This window comes from Equus caballus, chromosome 20 (genome assembly GCF_041296265.1).
Source record: "Equus caballus isolate H_3958 breed thoroughbred chromosome 20, TB-T2T, whole genome shotgun sequence".
NCBI lineage: Eukaryota > Metazoa > Chordata > Mammalia > Perissodactyla > Equidae > Equus > Equus caballus.
In genome coordinates this window covers 27,542,385-27,567,217 of record NC_091703.1, presented here as the reverse complement: position 1 = coordinate 27,567,217, position 24,833 = coordinate 27,542,385, and the positions used below count along the sequence as shown (strand labels likewise).

General features: G+C 40.4%; 4 non-coding genes across 4 annotated transcripts; 3 read left to right on the top strand and 1 right to left on the bottom strand.

Annotated features, from left to right (window-relative positions):
* Positions 1 to 763: 763 nt before the first annotated feature.
* Positions 764 to 836, top strand: TRNAM-CAU (transfer RNA methionine (anticodon CAU)). The gene has a single exon. It is a non-coding gene; the product is annotated as a tRNA-Met (tRNA).
* A 7,019-nt stretch (positions 837 to 7,855) lies between these two features.
* On the top strand, positions 7,856 to 7,928 carry TRNAA-AGC (transfer RNA alanine (anticodon AGC)). Its single transcript has one exon. It is a non-coding gene; the product is annotated as a tRNA-Ala (tRNA).
* Positions 7,929 to 11,332: 3,404 nt separating this feature from the next.
* Positions 11,333 to 11,405, top strand: TRNAA-AGC (transfer RNA alanine (anticodon AGC)). Its single transcript has one exon. It is a non-coding gene; the product is annotated as a tRNA-Ala (tRNA).
* A 6,115-nt stretch (positions 11,406 to 17,520) lies between these two features.
* On the bottom strand, positions 17,521 to 17,594 carry TRNAI-AAU (transfer RNA isoleucine (anticodon AAU)). The gene has a single exon. It is a non-coding gene; the product is annotated as a tRNA-Ile (tRNA).
* Between the last annotated feature and the right edge of the window lie 7,239 nt (positions 17,595 to 24,833).

Genomic DNA, 24,833 nt, shown 5'->3' with positions numbered 1-24,833 from the left:
GCACATAAGGCTAAAAAAATCTACGGAGACTTTTATTAAGTTCAGTTTGTGGGTTTTTGTTTTTATTTTTTTAATTTTGAGGAAGATTAGCCCTGAGCTAACATCTGTGCCCATCTTCCTCTACTTTATATGTGGGACGCCTGGCACAGCATGCCTTGATAAGCGGTGTGGATGTCGGTGCCTGTGATCCTAACTGGGCTACCCCGGGCCACCCAACTGGAGCCCGCGAACTTAATCGCTGTGCCACCAGCAGTCCCCAGTTTGTGATCTTGTAGGGAAAATGTCTCCAGTCCTGTAGATGCAAATAGAGATATAGAGTAAGACAGAAGTATGGCCTGTGGACAAATTTGAGGACTGTTTAATCGCCCATTCATTCATTCCTTCAGGCGGTCAGTAAGTCAGTGAACTAATACATATTAACTGGTCGCTTCCCATGTTTCTTTTTAACAAAAGAGACTACGGAAACTGTAAGATCGACTGAAATCTTTGTTGCGAGGAGAAAAAAATACATCGTTAGAACACAAGAGCCAAAAGGGCAAGCATTATTGTCCCTAGTCCCGCAGCCCAGGTGGTCCTGTCCTTGAGTGGATACAGAAAAGGCGTGGACTTGGGGATAAAATTCTTCATGTGCATCCGCAGCTTATATGGAATTATTTTCAAGTAGTATTGATTGTTTACTTTAAAAGCTGAGAATTGATAAAGTGTGGGTACTTGGAAAATAATATTTCACATGTTCCTCTAAAGAGTGAAAAGGCAACTGCTTGCCCTCTTAGCGCAGTAGGCAGCGCGTCAGTCTCATAATCTGAAGGTCCTGAGTTCAAGCCTCAGAGAGGGCAGTTCTTTTCTTCCGTGTTTTCATATTGGCCTGGCATAGTGTTATCTTAGTAAAAAGAAAGGGTAGGTGAAGTGCACTAAAACAGGAAACACAAAGTAAATTAATAAATGTGCCAGATAAAAATTTGAATGCAATATTTGCTGAGGATGGTGAAATCTGGTTTGTATTTTGTTGGGCTTCCCGATGCTTTGAATGAAATGAATGGAAAAGAAATTTACATTTGTCAGAAACTACAAGCTATATCATATTTTTACTCTTCCTCTCCATCAGATGGAAGAATCAGGAGAAATTTCTCTTCCAACTTTGTTCTCTGAAGCTTGCCCAGCCACAGTAAAGGGATGGAGGAAGTGTGAAATCATTGTTTCCTTTGATCATCCAACAAATATTCCTTGTGTATATATCTTATTAATGGAGTGTTCTGGGTGCAGTAATTCAAGCATGAAGAATACACCAAAATTCCCTTCCTCATGCAATTACATCCCAGTTGAAAGGAGTGAGAGAAACAAATAAGAAAAAATGCATAATAATGTGGGTGATAATGTTTTCTGTGGGGTAATCCTTAGGCAGTTAAGGGGATCTGGATTGTGGAGGTGGCAAGTTCAGCTTTCAGGGGAGGACTCAGGAAAGTTGTTGCCTTGAAGATACCTAATAGTCTTTCCTTTTCGCTTGCTGAGATCCTTGTGCCCAGACGATTTCTAACACTGTCTCTAGAGTAAATTTTTCCTATCGAGGAAACTGGAGGTTACCCATCAAGGAAACTGCACATAAGGCAAGTGGGCTTAGTTGCATGAACAGTGATACCTGACAAATCCTTCACATGTATCTTCATGGGGAAAATGAGAAGGGAGGGATTCTCTAGGTGTATTCTCAGCACCTAGAGCAGAGTCAGAGTAACGGGAACAGAGTAGTAAGCTTTAGCTACTGTTCTGGCTGTCTTTTCCATGTGGAATACTGACCCCTCACACCCAGTTTGTCTCATAGATGCTTATTAGAAGCATGAAGAATGGATTTACAGATTGAGGGGAGAATCCACCAGGGTTCTCTTCTAGGAAGAAATAGGCTTCCCTCTAAGCTTTCACTTAGTACCTGGGTAAGAAAAGAACCCTAAGCAAGCTTGAAAAACTGAAAGTTCTCTGGGGAAAGCAGGAACCCCTCCTGCGGAAGAGCATAATCTGAGCACACAGCAGAGTCTCGGCACACAGGGGAGTGCTCAAGAGGTCAAAACGGTTAAGCAGTGAATCTGACCAGAATGTCCGTTGTAGAGAGAAACAACTTGGTTTCATGTCCACGATTTGAAAGGCAAATGCACCAGAGTTGTTGTCTATTGACCTCAAAAAAGAAGGAAGAAAAGAGAGTTATTGTGTCTTTCATGATGGACAAAAGCCTTCTCTCATTATTTCTGACTCAGAATCTCAAATTTTTTGTCAGATAGTTAGACTGAGAAGGGATTCTGACCCCTAGACCATCAGTGTTTTTGTTGTTGATCTTTCCTGACCATTCCTTAATTTCTTTAAAATTAAATGCTGAGTAAAAGCCCTGATTTCCACTTTCCAATGTTCTCTTAAAAATTCTTCCTCCTCCTAACCCTACCTTATTCTCGTCCAAAGATCCTAGTGCCTTCGTACGCCAATGCTTCCTTTCTCTGGAAAATTAGAGGAGAGACCAAGTTGTACCCAGGCACCTGGGCCACACTGGGAGGGGATGATGGTGCAGATGTGAGGCCCAGACAGCTGCCCACCCTGGTTATCCTAGGTGCCCATATTTTCAAAATCAGGTAAAAATCTCAACCTTGTTTTTATGGTGAGATACACAACCTGTGGAAGAGTCTCAAAATTCCAACTTGGAACCCTACTCAGCTAGGACTTTCACTTGCCTCCTGGCAATTCAAATAGTGAAACCATCTCAGAGCTAGATCTTTCCCAGGATGATATCATATCCGTCTACCTTTCCCCACACCCTGACAGAAACAGTAGGTTTTCACTGTAATTTTGCTGAGTTCATGTTTAACATACTCTGCTCTCAGTCAGATCAGAAGATGCTATCTTCCGTAGCAGTGAAGTAACCCTGTGGCACATGGTTAGACCCACACAATTGATTAGGATACATGTTTAGAATGACCACAGGTCGAAAAGAGGGTTAGAGCTTAGCAATTAGGTCAAATGTTAAGATGCCTTCTTTGCAATCCGAACTAGTGGAAAAGACACCTGTTTTCTCCAGTTTTGCTCCTTCATTTCTTCTTGAGAGGCACCTGAAATTCTTAGAGCTTCTCTCCTGAACTCAGCAGAGGAAATATTGGACCTCTTTAAAAAATGGCAATTGTATATTTCTGGTTCTTTTTTATTTTACACACAAGTCAGCTCAGGCTCTCTCTTTGGCCAATACTCTCTGTCTGTGGGCTATGGATAAGGAAGGAAGACCTGGAAAATGCTGTGGAGAGAGTAAGCATCATCTCTATGGGACTGTGCTGGGCATTTTCACTCAAGATTCACAGTTAATAGCTAGTGGGAGGGTGGACCACCCACCCTGTTTTCTGAACAGAGAGACTTTGGTGTAAAAAAAGCCCTCTCCACTGCTTTGTAATTGAGCCAGCGAATAAACAAGGAAGGCTGGTGGGAGACACCTAGAGAGACAAGATGTACAAGACAATTTGTGAATCTGACATCTCAGAGAAGCAGGAGTCTAGAAGGAGATCAAAAAGACCCAGACTGTCATAAAAGGAATATTGTGAAACAAGGGGAGTTCTTAAAGAAAACTCATGAAAGAAGAATAAAAGTAAGATCTTTGCGAAGTTCTTCCTTCAGGATATTCTTTATCCATCTGCTGGGACCCAACTTTCACAGTGCCTGCAATGACAATGCTGATCAAAACCTTCAGAGGTGCCTGCAAAATTATGCAACAACCATGTGGTGCATAATTTCCACACATAGAACCCAAGATAGAATTTTTCCTCTTTGAAGAGGCCAATAAAATCTGACTAAATATTGGGAAAAAATCCCACCAGATAATTTTGAATATGTATTTCATCCCCATTTGTGAGCAGAACCTGATAAAGCCCAAAAACATGGAAGGAAGAGACAGAGGGTTATGCTTCTGCCATGCTGAGCTGTGGAACAGTCCTTGCATTTCACTCTTCACAAAGAATTTCCTTTCCTTCAACCTGAGCTAAAACTCTTTCAGATGCAAAGAGTCCTACGGATGATGCTCTTGGAGAGTCTGTGAATGGGTGGTCCTTCAGCAACCCCAACATATGCTTAGGCCACTGGTGCATGGTCTGGAAATGAGATAAAAAAGTTTCTTACATTTTGGTTCTACTGTGGGCAACTGGGCTCTGTGTGGGTTAGTTTGCCAGCTGTCTACAGAGGCCCTTTTTCAGCTGCCAGCTCCTGAATAACATCTCTTCTAATCTTGACCTAGATTTAGTAAGATGTCTAATTCTTGGCACTTGTTCCCCAAATCAAATGTCACTGTGCTACAGAGACCACCTCCCTGGCTAAAGCCATATACTCAGTATCTACCGCATCAACTTATTCCATCCTCCTCACAAACACTGTGATACAGAAAGTGTCTTATGAAGGTTCTCTTTTTAAATATTCTGTCTCTCCTCTAGAATATGAGATTCTTTATGCTCAAATCATTGTTTTGACCTCATTATATCCTAACTGCATAGAGTTAAGCCACAAAATATGGGTTTTAACTTGAAATTCAGGTAATAGGTAAGGATAGGGGATAGGCAGATGAAATGTAAATTAATATTTCAATAAACCATCATATGGAGCCAGCCCTGATGCCCTACCAGTTAAAGATCAGTGCACTCCGCTTTAGCTGCCTGGGTTCAGCTCCCAGGCCTGGAATCACATCACTCGTCTGTCAGTAGCCGTGCCGTAGTAAGAGCTCATAGAAGAACTAGAAAAACTTACAACTAAAATATACAAGTGTATATGGGGGCTTTGAGGAGGAAAAAAAAAGAGGAAGATTGGCAACAGATGTGAGCCCAGAGCGAATCTTTTCCAGCAAATCAATAAAATTAAATTAAATTACAATTAAAAGATAATAAAAATAAATCATCCTATCATACCTGCAAAATATTAATCACTGCATTGGCCAATGTATTCCTCTCTTTCTTTGTGCTTTATCCAATGTTTGAATTTTACTGATGAATTGCAATTTATCAATAATGTATAATTTTTATTTTTTCCCAAACAGAATTTTCTATTTTATAATTAGGGAATAAGAAATAAAGGTGTAAGGATCACGAATGTTTAGGACTTCTCTTATAACCCAGTCACAGTTGATAGTCATTTGAATGTTGGGTGAAAAGTAGAACAGAATTCAAAGCAGGGTTCCTTTTGCATACATTTTATTTTATCCATTTTCTTCTGCATGGATCCTTAATTTCCAGTTTCTTTCTGTTCTCTAACAGTGAAGCCCTAAAATGGTCCCTTATCTTCTGCTTCTTCAGGAGAGTACCAGGATGCAGAGGGCTGGAGGATTTGACTAAAGGGCTTGTGAGGATCCTTACATTGGATAGAGCAGAAATCTTTAACATTCTGTGAGGCTGGAAGATGGAGAGAGGAAGAAGAGACAGTAGACACATCCAGAACGGTGACACTGTAGACAGAGCAGTAGCTTATTCAGGATAAATTATCCTTGAAAGCACTCTATTCTTTGTGGTGCCAGTGACCACAAAATGGTGACATATCTGATTCTGGGTTGTAGGATTCCAACTTTGCCTCCTGGATTTTCTCTTAGGGAGTGGAAAGGAGACGATATACTGTTTCATTTCTTATTCACATGTTTCCAGAAATGGATTTCTGAAGATTAGTTTGTCCAGAGCTTGCTCCCTGAAGATCACATTCTGCCACTGATTCTCCTTAAAGGTTCCATCTGTAGGCTGAAGAAAGCCCTATAGTGGTTCATGGGAGATTCTTTCTTTTCATTTGCTATCTCTCTAAGCCTGTGAGAGAAGGATGACAACAACTGGTGACTTGGAGTACAATCTAAGAAAGATTAAAAAGGAATGAACTAGGAATCCAGACATAAATACCCTACTTGGATCCTTGGATCAAGCCATTTTGCCTGGAAAATCATATCTTGTTTGCAATGAATATGTTCTATTCCTCCACTTTTCTTTTTGTGTTTCAGAAGCCTGTTACTACAAACTAAATGAGCCAATCAGCAGATGACAAAAGACTTTCACTAAATTTTCTATCAGATCTTGAGAGCAGTCTCCTGAAAGGCAAATAATATTCTACACAAAAAGACTCTGAGCACCATATGCTAGAAATTGTCTAAGAGGTTACTAATTTTATGCAAGTTGTTTGATTTAGCCTTGCAGTTAACTTAAATATCATTCTTCCCATTTTACAGATCAAACCGAAGCTCAGAGGGACTGAAACACAAGGCTGTAAGGAATAAAACCAGATACAGAAGGCTGATTTTTTCTGAACTAAAAATATGGGCTTTACTTTTAACCAGGTTCATAGTCTCACCATCTGTTTTTCTCCATACCAGTTTATTCCTTAATTCGCTCATTCATTCATATAGCATATACATATAAATGAGTGGATTTATCCTTCCTTTCATCAGATATTAATTCAAAAATCTCTTCTGTGTCTGCCACCCTGGTTCAAGATTCCTAAGTGCCATGGACTTCTTTTTCTCCCTCAAATCTCTACATTCAGTCTCTAGACAAATGCCTTAGATCTTTCCTGAACAATCTCTCCAGAACCTTTCTCTTTCTTCTCATTCATCTATTCCTTTATCCAGTCCATGATGTTTATGGAAGATGTATTCTGTACCGGGCAGTGTGCTGGGCGCTGGAGATGCAGAAAGACTCATGCTACTGCTGATCTCAGGCGCTAACAGGATACAACTCAACCCTTTAATATCTTTATAATTTCTTTCCTTTTCTCTCCATTTCTAGTTTACTCATTTACAAACTCTTGGCATGTAAAACTAAAACCCTTTCCTAAAATTTTAGTTTGATTATGTAAACCATTTACCTGGAACTTTTTCAAAGGTTCTTAAGCCTCCACAATATTCTCCCCCACAAATCTCCATGTGTCCAGGCTTTTCACTTACTATTTCCCTCCATGTCTATTTTACACACAGGCACACATAGGCATCCATGCGCGCGCGCACACACACACACACACACACGGGCACATACATATGCACACACCACTCCAACTGAACAGGTATATTTCTTAAAACAGGAATTCTCACATCCTATGTTCACTCCATCCCATGTCCACTTCTCATCTGTAGCCCTCAATGTCCATTTTTTATTCCTTCAGTCTGATATGATCTCGCCTCTTATTTCCTATGGCTCTTGTCTGCAATATTTTGTATTTTTTGCCATTCTCATGTGGTATGGATATATAATTGCTAAATGACATGCATTCCCAAGAAGGGCATATGTATCTCCAGAGACAGTTCAAGGCATGAGTTTCCGTAGTATAGCGGTTATCACGCTTGCCTAACATGTGAGAGGTCCTTGGTTCAAAATCAAGCGGAAACAGACAGTGCTTGCTTGTCATCCTGGAAAAATCACCCCGCTTCCTTCTTCCAGGATGCTGCACATCAAAAGAACTAGTGATAGTCCCACTCATATCTATTTTTGGTTTTGTTTTTAAAAGCAGATAACTATTAGGAGATTGCTGTGCTACATTAGCAAGGCCCTTCTGGATAAGTCCTCCCAAGTGGGATGTGTTCTCTTCTGTCCGGGAAAATATAAAATGGGCAATAGTGTTGGAGCTAGAGTTTCCCCAAGGCGACTTTCTACTCCTTTCCCTGGCAGAGGAATAGGTAGCCACCGTGTTCTTGCCCCGGGTCATCTTTGAGAAGATGAGCCCTTAGTGGAGTGCTGGATTTGTATTAAGAGACTTGACATTTCCTGTATTTTGGGCCTCCCCAAAGAGTGAATAAAAAAGTGGAGACTGGTACAGTGAAAAACTGAAGGAGAGAGAAAGAAACAAAAAATGGCTAGGAAACAGTAGGGGAAAGTGCATAACAGGCAGTGGGGAATTAGCTCAGGTGGTAGAGCACTCGCTTAGCATGTGAGAGGTGGTGGGATCGATGCCCACATTCTCCAGGTTATATTATAGAGACCTCGGATCTCCAAAATACTATGGCATTTGGACCCTTCTGTTGTTTATGACCACCTATAGGTGAGGAAGAGACATGGTTGCTCTGGATCTTACTAGTATTCAGTATGTTGCTCTACTCTCAATTCATAATTTGTTTTCTGTTTCTTCAGAGGAGCAGTGAGCTCCAGGAACATGCTCAGTTGATGTTTTTCACCCTTTTTCTCCTGCAGGTTGGCCCTAAATGTGGCACAGCCTGAGAAGTGCAGGGCAGAGAGGGATAAACAACACCCTAGCTTTCTTGTCAGTGGACTGAAACCAGGAGCCCTAGGTAACCAGAAAATATTGCTAAAGACACTATGAAAAGCAAACACATAAAGTTGTTTGTGAACTTCTGGACACACCTGTGAATTGTGAAGAAGTGATTCTGATACTAAACAACATACCATAGACTTTGAGAACTGAATTAAGTGACCACACATTATCCAAGTCCACACTGGCCACTGGGTTGCACACACTCCCAAGATCTCCAAATAGTATGGTAAAGGCTTTGAAAATGGAATGGACTTTGAAACTACAACACACAGAAGGCTGGTTGGACTCTGGAACTTGGAACTTAGAGCTTCAAAATTCATAAATAAAAGCAGATAAACCTGAAAATAAAAATAGAAATATCCACAATTTCAGTTGCAAACATCAACACTTCTCATTAATTGATAGATCTAGTAGATAACAAATTAGCAAACACATTGAGGAACTAAACAATACCACCCACCCATGGATCTAATTGACCTTATGGTCAATCACAATGTAGGTAAAAAGAAGGGCCAAAGGTTGAGAGAAAATCAAGATCGTGTCACAACTAAGAAACCAAGAATGGTCAAAGTGTGGAAGAGTGATACAAATGAAACTGATATTTTAGAAATAGGTATTTCACTGTAAATGCCAGGGACAGTGAAAGTGGTGAAACTGGAAGTGGATGGTCCCTTGTCCATGTTTATCCTGCCATCTCTTGAGGCCTAAGGCCTTCTGAATCACGTGAGACTAATACAGTGCCTGGCACAGAGCAGCTCTCCAATGAGCATGCACTGAATGAATGGAAGCGAAGTGATAGATTCCAAAGAGTTGCACGAGAACATTGTTCAGTATTTGGCAAGTTATGGGTGTAGTGTTTGAAGGAGGAGAATGAGTCAAATTTGACTTGGAAGTCTAAGCTGAAAAGGCCAGCACAGAGGAGGTTGGGAATTAGATATTTGGTATATAGATAGGTGGGCAGAGAGACCATTAGCTGGAGCAGAGAAAGACATCATGTTTTGAATTTGAAAGTCTGTTTCTCTATTTAGGCTTTGCTACTTAGCAGCTCTGAGACTTTAGGATTATTACTTCAAGTATCTGAGCCTCCATTATACTGGAAAATGTAGGTTATGAGACATAGTTTTGTTTCTTAAGTTCAGTTGGACTGTATAAAATAATCTCCATAAGTCTCTTGTATAATTAATGGCACATAAAGCTGAAAAAAACAGGGAGAATTTTATCATAAGTTCAGTTTTGGTTTTTTTAGGGAAAATGTCTCCAGTCACGTAGATGCAAGTAGAGACACAGAGTAAGACAGAAAAGTATGGACTAGAGACAAATTTAAAGACTATCAGTCAGTCCATGAACTGTGTACTTTCTATGTTTCTTTTGAACACACAGTATCATGGAAAGTGTAAGAGTGACTGAGATCTCTGAGGGAAAAGCCAGATTATTGGAACACAAGAGGGGAGGGAAAAGAGCAGCAAAAGGCAGGCACAATTGTCCCTGGTCCTGCAGGCCAGAGTGGAACTGCTGGGTGAGTACTGGAGAGATGTGGACTCCACCCTTCCCGGGTGTGAAATCCTTCCAGTGCAGCATTGGCTTGTATGGAGTGATTTTCAAGTAGCATTGATTGTGTTCTTTAAGGGCTTGAAATTGATAAGGCAGCTGTTCTTGGTGAATAAAATTTGATATTTTACTTTGAATGTGATCAAGTCAGAAGGGATTCCTCTTTTAGTGCAGTTACCGGCACGTTAGTCTCATAACCTGGAGGTCCGGAGCTCCAATTTTGGAGAGGGTTCATATCTAACATAACATTGGTTATGTAGCCCATTGAAAAAAAAAGATTGAAACTGGATCACCGAGTAAAAGCAGAAAAAATAAAATAAAATAAAACAAACCAACAAACCCCCCCCCCCCGCCCCCACCATCAGTAAACCACTTGTAATTTTGGCCTTATCCCCACTGAGAACGGTTAAATCAACTCTCAGAGGTTTGACAAAATGGGTGGTGAACAAATTTAGACTACACTGGAAACTGCAAGCTATGTTATACTATTGATCTTCCTCTCCATCTGATGAAGGAAGTAGAAAAAATTTCTCTTCCAATTTCATGTTTTGTCACCTAATCTGCAGTTGTGAGGTGAAGGAAGTGAAAGTCATTCACTCACTTATTCATCTAACAAAACTTTCTTGAACACATGTGCTGTTTGGGACTGTTCTAAGTGCAGTGTTTCAAGAGTGAAAAAAACACAATAATTCCCTCTCTTGTGGAGGTATATCCCAGTTAGGGGAACTGGGAGGAAACAGACAAAAAGCAAACAAGAGAAATGCATAATAAGCTAGGTGATAGTGTTTACTGTGGAGTAATCATTAGGTAGTAAAGTAGATCAGGATTGTGGAAGTGGCGTATTTAACTTTCAAGGGAATATTCAGGAAAATTGTCACCTTAAAGATCTTTAGTCTCTCCTTCTTCCTCTCTTACTGGGATCCTTGTGCCCAAAGTTTTTCTAACACTGTCACTAGAGTAATTTTTACCAATCAAGGCAACCGGGGGTTATGAAAGCTTTTTACACATGGGACTAGTTCACTTAGTTGGATAAATGGTGTTACTTAAGGACTCGGGTAGTAAATCCTTCACAAATTTCTGTATATGGAAAATGACAACCGTAGGATTCTGTGGTGGATTTACAGTACCTGGAGCAGGATCAGGGCAATGCAAACTATTTGTTGTTATTTTATTTTGTTTTGTTTTGTTTTGTTTTTAAGAAGCGGATAATCATCCCAGGATAGCTGTCCTTCATTAGCTGAACCTTTCTAGGTGGGTCCTCCCAACTGGCATGTGTTCTCTTCTATCTCCGAAAATTCGAAATGGGAAATGGCAGCGGCTGTAGAAGTTTCCCATGGCGACCTTCTCCTCCTTTCCCTCACAGCGGAATAGATAGCCACCATACTCCTGTCCCGGGTCAACTTTCAGAAGATGCGCCCTTAGTGGAGTCTAAATTTCACATTAATGGTGTTGACATTTCGTGTACTTTGGGCAGCCCAAAAGAACGAATAAAGAAGTGGAGACTGGTACACTGGAAAATGAGAGGAGGGAAAGTGAAGGTCATGCTGGTGGGGGATTAGCTCAAGTGGTAGAGCGCTCGCTTAGCATGTGAGAGGTAGTGGGATCGATACCCACATTCTCCAGCTTTTGCTATTTCCACCTCACCTTTCCAGGCGCCAACCTCAAATCTTCAAACCTATTGAAAGAAGCTATAAAACATTAGATCCTCTGAATGCATTAGGAGTTTGGATGCTCTTCTTTTGTGAGCTGTGGGCAAATATGACAGGATTGCTCTGCCTCTTACTGGCTTCAGGATGAAGATGTATTCTCAATTTATAATTTATTTTCTGTTCCTTCAGAGAAGCTGTGATCTCTAGGAACATACCCAATTGCACTTTTTCTCCCTCTTTTTCCTGCGGCTTGGCCCTAAATACGGCACAGTCCTGAGAAGTGCAAGACAGAGCAGGGTAAATAATGTTTCAGCTTTCTTTTTCAGTGGTAAAATGGGGAACCCCAGGCAACCAGAAAATATCAGAAAAGACACTGTGGAAACAAACAGATAAAGTTGTTTGTGAACTCCAGGACGTACCTGTGAATTGTCAAGAAGTGGCTCCAATCCTAAATAACATACCATAGACTTTGAGAACTGAAGTAAGTGATAGCCCACTGCCAAAGTCCACATTGGCCACTGAGTTACACACACTACAGAGATCTCCAAATAGCATCATAAGTGCTTTGAAAATGGAATGGAATTTAAAACCACAGCATGTAGAAGGCTGGTCAGTACTTGAAACTAAGAGCTTCAAATGCATAAACACAAGCTGATATACCTGAAAAGAGAAACAGAATAATCCACAATTCTAGTCAGATGTCTACACTTCTCTCTCATTAATTGACAGATCTAGTAAATAAGTCAGCAAACACGTTGAAGAACTAAACAATATCATCCACCCATGGATCTAATTGACCTTATAGATCAAAATCACAATGTAGCTAGAAAGAAGAGCCAAAGATTGAGAATGAAGCAAGGTCATACCAAAACTAAGAAATCAAGAATGATCAGAGTGCAGAAGAGTGACATTAATCAAACTGATATTTTAGAAACAGGTATTTAGCTTTCAATGGCAGAGAGACTGGAAGTGGTGAAACTGGAAGTGGTTTGTCCCTTGTCCTTATTTATCCTTCTATCTCTTGATGTCTGGGGCCATCAGATTTCTTCTGAGCTCACTACGGTGCCTAGAATAGAGCAGCTCTCCCATGAATATGTACTGAATGAATGGAAGAGAAGTGATAGATTCAAAAGAGTTCTCAAGAACACTGTTCAGTATTTAGCAAATCATGGATGTGGTGCTTGAAGGGAGAGAATCAGTCAAAGTTGACTTGGAAGTCTAAACCCAAAAGGCCGGCAGACAGTAGGTTAGGAGTTAGATATGTGGTTTGGATAGGTGGTATACTGTGGAGAAGAAAAGGCAGAGAGATTATGAGCTGGAACAGAGAAGGAGCCCATGGTCTGAATCTGAAAATCTACTTCTCACCCCAGGCTTGGCCACTTAACAGCTCTAGGACCTTAGGAACATTATTTAACCCACCTGACCCTCCATTATACTGGAAAGTGCAGATTATGATACATAGTTTTGTTTTCAAAATTCATTTGGACTATATGAGATAATCTCCACAAGTTTCTTAGTATAATTAATGTCACATCAGGCTAAAGAAATCCAGGGAGACTTTTATTAAGTTCAGTTTGTGGTTTTTGTACGGAAAATGTCTCCAGTCATGTAGATGCAAGTAAGGTATAGACTAAGACAGAAGTATGGACTGTAGACAAATTTCTGGACTCTTTGTTTGCTCATTCATTCATTCATTCATTCAGTTGGTCAGTCAGTCAGTCACTGAGCTAAGACATATTAACTGAGTGCTTCTTATGTTTCTTTTCAACGAAGGAGACCATGGAAGCTGTTAGATCAACTGAGATCTCTGAGGACAGGAAAAACCACATAACTGAAACACAAGCGAAACAAAAGCCAGGCACTATTGTCCCCAGTCATGCAACCCAGGTGTTCCTGTAGTTGGGTGGATACTGGAAAGGAGTAAACTCTTGCGCTTTGGGATGTGAAATCCTTTGGGTGCAGCATTGGCTTATCTGGTGCACTTTTCAAAAAGTATTAATTGGATTCTGTAAAAATTGGGAACTAATTAAGCATTAGTTTTTATAAAATCGTATAAAAAGTCTCACTTTAGCCATATTTGCTAGCTGTCTTCTTGGTACAGCTGGCAGTGTGTCAGTCTCATAATTTTGAAGGCCCTGAGTTCAAGCCTCAGAGAGGGCAGGTCTTTTTCCTGTTTTCACACTGCCTGGACCAACATTTTCCAGATAAAAACAAAGGATATTTCAGGTGCACTAAGAAAAACAACACAAAGTAAAATTAGCGAGTGCTGCCAAGTCAGGATTTGAAGACTGATGTGATATTTGCTGAGGATGGTGAAATCAGTTTTGTAGTTTGTTGGGCTTCCCTGGGCTTTCACTAAAATGAGCAGAGAAAATTTACATTAACTCAGAAACTACAAGCTAAATCATATTTTTTTGTCTCCTTCTCCATCAGATGGAAGAAGCAGGGGAAATTTCTCTTCCAGCTTTGTGCTTTGTAAGTAGCCCAATCACAATTAAGCAGTGGAGAAGTGTAAAATCATTGATGCTTTTAATAACCCAACAAATATTTCTTGAGGATGTATCTTACGAATGGACTGTTCCGGTTGCGGTAATTAAAGGGTGATTAAAACATAAATATTCCCTTCCTCATGGAGCTATATCCACAAGGAGGAGTGGGAGAAACAGACAAGAAGCAAATAAAAAAATGCATGTTAAGCTAGGTGGTCATGTTTACTGTGGAGTAATCATTAGGCAGTAAAGGGGGTCACGAGTGTGGAGGCAGCACATTCAGCTCTCAGGGGAAGAGCCAGGAAAGTTTTCATCTTGAAGATACCTCATATTATCCTTCCTTCTCACTTGTGGAGATCCTTGTGCCCAAAGGTTTTCTAACACTGTCACTATAATAATTTTTAACTATCATGACAGCTGGAGGTTATGAGAGCTTTTTACACACGGGACTGGTTTAGGTAGTTGAATAAATGGTGTTACTTGAGGACTGGGGTGACAAACCCTTCACAAATTTCATTATATGGAAAATGAGGACTGTAGGATTCTCTAGGTGGATTTGCAGTACCTGGAGCAGGATCAGAGCAATGGGAACCATTTAGCAAGCATTAGTTACTGTTCTGGTCGCCTTTTCTCTATGGAATGCAGGCTTCTCACATTGGTCTTTTATAATAGATATTCATCAAGGGCTTAAAGAATGAATTTACAGATTGAGGTTAGAATCCACCATGCTTCTCTTCTTGGAAGGAGCAGACTTTCATCTAAGTTTCCCTGTAGTCCCTGGGTGAGACAAGAGTCCTAAATAGGCTTGAAAAATTGAGTGTTCTCTGGGAAAAGCAGGAAGCCCTGCTGTGGAAAGGCTTAATCTGAGCGTTTAGCAGGGGCTCAGTACACAGGAGAGTGCTCAGGAGATAAGGATGGTCAAGCATCGAATTTGACCATAATGGAAAGCCCATACTACAGAGAAACAATATGCAAATGTGTTGGTTTCAAACCTCTAATTTGAAGGGACCAGAACTTTTGCCTATTGACCTTAGGAAGGAAAAGAAGAAAGGAAACATGTTCCTTTCAGGATGGAGAAAAGCCTTTTCCTGTTATTTTAGACTCTAGATTAACACAGGTAAATAGTATTTCTATTCAACATTGTACTAAAGGTTCTAGCTAAGGCAGTTGGTCAATAAAATGAAATTTTAAAAGTCCAGGTTGGAATGGGAGAAGTAAAACTCATTTTGGAGACGACATGATCTTTTACATAGAAAATCTTGAAGAATCCACTAAAAAAAAAAAAAATAGACCTAATAAATGAGTTCACCAAATCTCAGGATACAAGAACAATATAAAAATATCAATTGTATTTCTATACACTAGCAATGAACTATCTGAAAATAAAATTAAGAAAATAATTTAGTTTACAATATTTTTTATTCAAAAAGATAAAATACTTTGGGATACATTTTAAAAAGCATGCAGAACTTATACTCTTACAACTACATAGCGTTGTTGAAAGAAATTAAAGACCTAGAAATTTGGAAAAACACGTCATGTTCATTTACAGTAAGACTTACCCTTGTTAAGATGGCACTACTCCCTGAGTAAATCATAGATTCAATGCAATCTTTATCAAAATCCCAACTGGCTGCTTTTTTTTTTGGCAGAAAATGACAAGCTGATCCTAAAATTTATACAGAAGAGCTTGGTACTCACAGTAGACAAAACAATCTTTGAAAGGAAGACCATAACTGGAGAATTCAAATATCTGAATTTAAACTTATGGTAAAGCAACAATAATGAAGACAATATGATACTGGCATCAGAATAAACACATAGATCAATATAACAGAATTAAGAGTTCAGAAATAAACCCTTACCTTTACAGTCATTGATTTTGAAAAAATGCCAAGACAATTCAGTTGGGAAAGAACTGTCTTTTCAACAAATGGTGCTAAGACAACTGGATATCCACATGTAAAAGACTGTAGTTTCACTCTTTGCTCACACTATATACAAAACTTAACTCAAAATTTAGCAAAGAGAAGCAGAAGAGATAAAACTATAAGAATAAAGCATAGGACCAAATCTTATGGGGACACAAAGTTGGTGTTTTTTTTTAATAATAGCCAAATTCATGGCATTTTGGTTTAAGAACCATTACATCATTATATAACACGAATGTAATTGTTATCTTTATCACTGTCACTCAATTGGAGCTTTAGTTTGAGTTATTTCTATTATAGCTGGATCTGGAATACTGGCTATGGCCTCGTATGCGCTACTGAAATGAGTGCAGGCGTCAAAAAAAGCGTGTACATTGTGCTTTAATTGGACCTCACAGGTCTGTGGGATCCATACTATCTCAACACAGATATTTAGGTCCAATGAAGGGTAGACTACAATATATGGTGAGTGGTCCCAGTTCTCTCAATGTATTCCCTGAGGCTCATTCAGAGTGGTTCCATATGCCCCCAGGATCAAGATGGTGGTGCCAGGATCAAGACAGAACATGCCCAGTAGATCCAAAGTCAGGGAAAGTCTGGAAGGTTGAACTGAGCTGAGGCTGAGAGATGGGAGAGGACCACTCCACTGATCTGTAGTGAATAAAACAGTGAGCCAAGTGTACCTGAAACCCATATTTTCTGTAGCAATAAAACGATTGGTTTTGAGATTTTAAAAATTCAAATGATCAGAACAATTTATAATTAATGCTCATATACCTATTATGTGTTGAGATGTCATGGCTCCCACAGACCCATGAGATCCATCTGAAGCACAAAGTATACTCTTTCTTTCATGCCTGAACACATTTCTTCACTCTTCCATCATTCTTGGAGACTTTTAAAAATACTAGCACTAGGCAATAAGCATCCTGCCCCCAAGACGCTTACAATCTAATGGGGAAGATGGCTGAGCAACAGACATTCCCAACTTGGTAAATGCCACAAAATAGATATGTTCCTGGCTATCTGAGAGTCCTGGGAGGAACATCACCCAACCTCAGAAAACTGGGAGAAATGTCAGGGAGCAAATGTCTCCCAGAAGATGGTTTTGGGTCTAATACACAGTTGGACAAGCAAAGTGTAGTGAAGTTTGTGCGTTCTGCATGGGACATTTCCTAAAGTCTGGTATCTCTGGAGTCAAGTGTGAGAACAGAAAAGGGAGGAAATAGGAATGAAGAATGGGGCAGAGGTAAGGGCCTGAGGTGCTCTGAAAAGCTTTACTCATCCTGCTCATGCCAAGGACAGCCCTGCAGCAAGTAAGCAGATGCATCACTAGAAAATCCATCTCAGGAGCTAGTCATGGCTGAGAAATATTTGGACACTTGGTAAAGGTAAAAAGATGAAAAGCCCAGGTCCTTATGCTAGTGTTTTCATTTCTATTTTGCATGTTGCTCCCTGATTCGTTTTCTTCTGGAATCTCAGAGCTATTACGTTCCCTTCATCATATGATCTTCTCGGAACACAACACTGGAAGCACACAAATCACAGTTATCTGCTCTCTATCCCATCAAAAGATGAACAGACGCACATGAACTTACGTTCTCCTTTTCTCAAGAGTTTTCCTATCATGAAAACATGTTTAACAACATAGGCACAAAAAAGTACACATGGCCCGTACGGGGATCGAACCCGCGACCTTGGCGTTATTAGCACCACGCTCTAACCAACTGAGCTAACCGGCCAGGTGCCCCAACAATTCCCTATCTCTGCTCACTTATTTAAAGGCGAATATTATTCCAATAACCAAAGGAAGGATGTTTTTCGGGTTCATCTCAAGAGCTTGGAAGAAGTTAGATCCTTCATTTGTTCTAAACCTAAAATTTCAGTCAAAATAAAATTCCGCGGAAGAAAGTTCAAATGTCACCTGCTTGGGTGTTTCGTGACGTTGGGTTTTCATGACCACCTTACTTAAAAATGCAACCTCACCCGCCCTCTGGCGTGTCTCTTTCCCTCCTTTCTACTGTGCGCCCATCGCCTCCTAGGCACCCTCGGAGAAATTGACGGAAGACAATTACCGCTACTAGCTCTCCACCTGCTGTCAAGGCAGATATAAGTCATCTACCCAGGCTCCTCTGCACGTGGCTTCTAGCACAATTCCAAGGGTTCTCCACCCATTTTTCCCTAAAGGGAGAATTCATCCCCCTCCTTTCCATTTTTACCTAATTCGGGAAACCACTCCCATATTCCTATTTGAAAAAGACACTTTAGATAAATACGTTCCATTTGCAGTCATTTTGCATTTCATTTCTTCTTCCTAAAACAGGTTAAGCGGTTGACACCTTGAGCACAGAAAGACTCAACTTTGAAGCTCTGACTCATGACCTTGAAACTGAAAGACTCTCTGGGAGCTCCGCGGATCCAGCTGTCCGACGAGGCTGACACATTCTGCTCCAAAGAGAAGACCTAATTTCCCTCCGCGAGCCGTGCTTCGGCCTGGCTGGCCATTTCTCTCGCAGGGAAAACATCGGTTCCTCAGGATGCAGTTTTGGAACTGTCCCGGATCCCGGGTAACTGGGTTCGCAGCACGCAGAGTCCACGGAGAGGGTGAATCCCCAGGGACACCCACGGTAGCTACATACTGAATTATTGACTAAATAAAGGAGTCTCAACCCACTGCCTTGCCTTATTACAGAGGTTCAGCTTCTCTGCCTGGGCCACTTTGCTAAGGTCCTGTTTCTCCTCCTGGCTTTTGGAGTCGACTCTCATCTCTCTTCAACCCATTTTTCACGGGGCTGGCCTGTCTTGCCGCTTCACTCCTAAAATTCTGTCCACCGGCCCTCCCCACAGCCTGACCCTTGTTAATCCTCCTTCGCGCAGTGTTGCTGTCCTCTCCCGCGCGTTGCACAGGCAGGAAATGCCCTTGGATGAGGCAGCTGGAGGCGTCCTCCTCCTCAGAGCTTGCATGGACATAGCCTTGAGGAGAAAGAAAAAAAGGAAAGAAATCTGCTAAAAAATAGGTTGAGGAAACACATATCCTCTTTACGCCTTTTGCGTGGTCTGAAAGCCGGCGCCCGAAAAGAAGAAAAAGACGGAAAAGAAAAAACTCCGGAAATCTCTGAGGTTGTTTAGGCCATAAAGCAGAGCACTGCGATCACCGCGCCACCAGAAACCGGCGAGCGACATGCTGCTTTAGTCCTTAGTCCTAATAATGAGGGATGTAAACTCACACGAACTCGGTGGGTGGAATGAGCATATTTTCGATGTGGCAGATTCCCACGGCTGTTCCCAAAACTCCAGAGAACGCTGCATTTTACTGCGTTTCCTCCTCATCATCTGTTTCCCCCTTAATTTCCTCCAGGGACGAACACGGCGCTGAGGGAAACTCTTCCTCTCCTTGCCTCCGAACTTTGAACTTAGTGACCAATTGCAGCGATCTTCCTACCTACCCACTGGCAAGCCCCTTAGAACGTGAAAATTTTGAAACAGGTATTTTTAATTTGTCAAAAAAAGAAAGAACCTCCAGCCCGAATGCAAAGACTATACGGCTGCTGGGGGGCCCCTCTCTCAAGCCGCCCGCCTGGGGCGCCCAGGAAATTCTTGCGCGGTCAGAGGACACACCCACGTTCTCTCGGATCACCATGGAGGTCTTGGAGGAGACGGTTTCAGGGATCCGGGAAGAGATCCTGAGCCTTTTACAACCTGGAGAATGCTGGGCGGCGCTCACGGTTTGTGGAATTGTGAAACGGCGAGAGCTGGTGTTTTGAACGCGACAGGGGCCTGGCCTGAGAAGCAGATGGGCAGCCAGGAGGGAGGCCTGTCAGCGCCCCAAACGCCCGGGTTTACACCTGACTCCTTGTTTTTCCCGCCAGTGTAACAGACCCGTTCGTGTGCGGTCTCTCAACTCTCCTTATTCTGACCGCTGGGGCAAAAGGCTTAACGCGATCGGCGTGTGTTAACTCCAGGATTCTGCTCACCCCCGAGGTCAAGGCGCAAATCCAAAATCGCGCACAACTTAACACCGAGGTCAGCTGGGTCCCACGCTTCTCACGACATCAAATCCCTATGATTGCAAAAAGGGCCACATTCGTCCTAGTTCTGTTACTGACAAAGCAAACCTGGTTTCAGATACCATCTCTCTTTAGCTTGTGTAATGTTAGAGAAGTCGTTTTTTCCCTCAGATTTATTATTTGTAAAAGCAGACAGTTGTTCTAGACTTGGTAAATACCATTTCAGAGCCAAGGTCCCACGTACCTTGTACCGCAGCTTGGTCTCCTGGGTGGCCCCATTGGTGAGGAAAGAGGACAAAATGAGAATTTCCCAAAGCCCAGTGAAGTCACAACAGGGAAGAAGTCTACAGACCATGTTGTACAACACAAACGAAGCTCAAATTATGTTAACTCTAACTCATTCAGACCCATTGTTCCAAGATAAAACCAAAGGCAAACTCATCTAACAGCATTGTTTAGATCTTCCTGTCCCAGTGATGAAGTCCCACTGACAGAACCAGTGATTCATCTAGTTTAGAAATTCTGTCCAGTCCTGGCTGAGAAGGACCTTACTAACTTTCACCCTAAGCTATCTTATAACTAACTCCAATCCCCAAACCCTTTAAATCCTCTTCTCTGACACCTTGCCTCTTTTTGAGGCACCACTAAGACTCTGTCAAGCTGCGGCTCTTCTTTGCTCCCAGCTTAGTAGGATCAACTTGTTTCCCTGGTGGTCTTTTTCTTGGGGGGGGGGGGGGATTCTACAAAATGTTGATTCTGATCCTGCCTATGGGGATTTATAAATAAATAGGTATTCTCACTCCATCCTTATATGGTTAATTAGCATAAATGAGTTCCCCAGTCTGGCAGTTTATTGTAAAGTTAAACACATGCTTACCATGTGACTTCACAATTCTCCTCCTACGTGTTCACCCAAGTGAAATAAAATCATATGCCCACAAAAATCTTCTATGTGAATTTTTATACCAACATTATTCATACCAGCCAAATGTCTATCAGCAGGTAAGTGAATAATTTTCTGGCATACTCACACAATTGAATAGTGGTCAGCAATAAAAGAATAAACAACTGATACATGCAACAACACAGGTGAGTCTCCAAAACATGCAGAGTGAAAAAAACCAGACAGTGAATACTACAAACTATATGAAATTCAAGAACAGACAAAACCTGTCTATTTTGACAGAAATAAGCTCAGTGGTTGCATGGAACCCTGGTGAAGGTGTGCGTGGGAGATGATGCAAAAAGCCCTGAGGGAACGCTTTGAGATGATGCAGGATTGTGGTTGAATTGTATTCCTCCAAAAAAGATATGTTGAAGTCCTAACACCTAGTATCTCACAATGTGACTTTATTTGGAAATAAGGTCTTTACAGAAGTAATCAAGTTAAAATGAGGCCATTGAAGTAAGCCTTAGTATAATATGACTAATGTCCTTATAAAAAGGGGAAATTTGGACACAGAGAGAGACAAGACCAAGAGGGAAGACAATGTGAAAACACACAGGTGGAAGACTGCCACGTGACTGGAGTGACGCATCTACAAGCGAAGGAATTCCAAGGATTGCTGGCAAACACCAGAAGCTAGAAGAGGCAAAGAAAGATTCTGCCCAAGAGCCGGTAGAGAGAGCATGGCTCTAACAAAACTTTGATTTCAAACTTCTAGCATCCAGAACTAAGACCATAAATTTTTGTTGCTTTAAGCCACCCAGTTTTTGGTATTCTGTTACAGCAGCCCTAGGAATTTAACACAATGCAACTGTTCTATATCTTAATTGTGGTGGTAGTTGGGAAGTGAGAGTGAGGCATCCCCCTGTGACCTTCTTAGGAAATTGCCGTTCCTGATACTATAGGTTCACAGAGCTTTGCCCAAGGCAGTGTCCGATAATCTCCACCTTCAATCTGGTCCTGGCTGGGGTTAAAGGCCCAAAGTTCCCAGCAGCCCTCAGTAGCCAGGAAAGTGAGTGGGGTGTGGTCTGTCTGGCAGTGGGTTGGTAATGATGAATTAGCTCAAGCGGTAGAGTACTCCCGTAACGATCAAAGACTCCATTCTCCGATTTGTCGTCCGTGCCCCCAACCGCTAGTCTGGAGCTTCTTTGCCTGGGAAAAGATCCAAGAAACTTTGCCTCCTTCATACCATTTTTACTGTTCCTCACAGAGACCCTTGCTCCAGCTTCCAAAAATCTCTTCCTTTCCACTCCTGCCCTAGGCTTGGCACTACTAGGTACTCAGGTCTCAACTCAAACTTTCCTTCTTCAGACAAGTACTACAGCTAAAGTGCTGCCCACACAGTCTCTCATTCTCTAGTCTACCTTCTTCACAAATATTATCTCCTCCAGAAGTATGTTTTTAAGCTATTGGTTTGTTTTTCTCTTTCCTAGAATGGGAGCTTCCAGAGCACTCAGACATATCTGTGGACTGTTTAATCTTACTGCATCAGCAGTGTCTATAGTTAAGGTTTTATAAAATACGGCCATTGCTTTGAACATTTGGAGCGGGTGGTGTGGGGATTAGCGAGTAGTGTGGGAAGATCAAATACAACTACGTCAAAAAATTATCCTGTCTCAGTTCCAAAATTTTAATAACAGCTACTGATTCATTTTACTTCTTTTTTGTGCTTTCTCCATTTTCTATTCTTTTTTTTCAAATGACCAGCCATATTTTGCTATTTTCTAGTTAATCCCTGCCTTTCCTTTACCATCCTTTTCTTTTTTTGCTTTATTTATATTCTTTTTCTTTTTCTTACTTCTTATGTTAAATGCTCAGATTATTTGTCTTAATGTTTTTAATTAAAGAATATTTAAGGGTAGAATTTTAAATTAGAGAGCAGTTTCTGCAGAATCCTAAGAAATATGTCATCATAAATCCCCATTTTCATTATTTCTAAGGAGTCTGAAAGTACACATTTGATTTCTTCTAAAGTGTGCATTTGAGAATTAATATTTTCTTGTTTGCCTTTATTTTTATTCTTTCAATGATATTTTCTAATTTTCTTTTATTGTGTATCAATCTTATGTCAATACATGATTATATATTATATATATTATACACACGACATTTGAGCCCATATATCAATGTTAATATTGATGACTAAAAGAGGGAAATCCAGACATTATGTACCTCATAAAATGATGCAATAGAAATAGAATACAATATCTGTCAAATTTTACTGTGAAAAGATTTGTACCTGAAGCTAAATGAGCCTCTGTTTCTTACTAATTTACAAGAAATAGAGCAGACCAAGAAATATGTCAAGGGACACCAAGAAGATGCAATCAAATAAATCCAAAATGTGGGAAATTCTATAGGATAAAAGATTCAGCTCCTTCAACAATTAATTGGCACACACTACTACTCCGTATGATATCATGGGTGAATACATGTTATTATACCTTAGTCAAAACCCATAGAATGCATAACACAAAGAGTGAACCCTAATGTAAACTATGGACTTCAGTCAATAAAAATGTATCAATATTGGTTGACCAATTGTAATAAATGTACCACACTAATGCAAGCTGTTAATAACAGGGTAAACTGTGCAGGTGGAAGGGTGATGTTGTTTATCAGGAACTATGTGCTTGCTGTTCAATTTTTCCTTAAACCTAAAACTGATCTAAAAAATAAAGTGTATTAATTAATTAATAAGAAGAAGAAAGGGAGAAGACCTTCTATAGATGAAAAGAGACTTAAAAGACATAAAAAAGTGTGGATTTTATTTAGTTTATAACTTAATCACCTAAAAGAGATTTGTGTGTGTGTGCAACAATCAGAAATTCAATAAAAAAATACGTGGATATTATATCATATTCATGATTGTTAATTATTTAACAACAAACACTATATACACACAAATGTAACATTCTCCTTAATCCTAAAATTCCCTAAATCCACTCTCAAGAAATTGGCATATTTTCATCCTTATCTCTAACTCCAAGTTCCATAAAGAGAAATATGCATGGATCTCTCTCCTTTCCAACCTTCCTTTCAGTCTACAATCTACTACAGTAGGCTTGCATGTGGCATTTCAATTAAACTGCTTTCATCAAGGCCACTACAATCTCCTTAAAATTGTAAAATCCAATGGGAACTTTTTTTCCCTTACTTAAATGCTACAGTTTTTGAAATATTATTCTTTTTTCCGTCTATGTGAATTGGATTGTATGACACTAGTTAATTCTTCTTGAACTCTTCAATCTCCTTCATCTCTCCACTTTTTCTCTTTCTCTAGAGTATGAATGTTCTTTGAGGTTCTATACATAGGTCATTTCTTATCTCAAGCTAATTTGAGGAGATCTGTGACCACTCGAACACTGTATGTAAATATTTCTGTAAATGTGACTCCCTTCCCATAAGGAAGTTCAGAATAATTACTTTATGACATGGTTATTCAATAAAAACATGTATCACATATATAATTTTAAATGTTCTAATAGTCACATTAAAAAGCAAACAAAAACAACTGAAATTAATGCCATATTTTATTTAACACAATATATCCAAAATATTGTCAATTCAACAAATAACCAATATAAAAATTATTAATGAGATATTTTACATTCTTTTTCTCATTTTAAGTTTTTGAAATATGATGTGTATTTTACACTTACAGCACATCTCATTTCATACTAGCCATATTTCAAACACTTTATAGCCACATGTCACCAGTGGCTACTGAATTGAGTAGTACAGCCCTATACAGTTCATTTGTCCTAACTTCAATTACAAGCATTATCTATATTCTGGAGGGCCATCTCTCTGAGTTCCAATCTTCATCCATAACCTCTCACTGATATCTCCACTTGCACATCCTATGAGTATTTCAGGACTAATAGGACATAGCAAGAACCCAATAATTTCTCTCCTCAAATCTGCTTTAGTTAGAATACCCAGTCTTGGAGAAAAGTACCACCATCGATGCAATTGCCCAAGCGAGAGACTTATGTACTTTTATTTCCTTTATCATCATCTGCTTT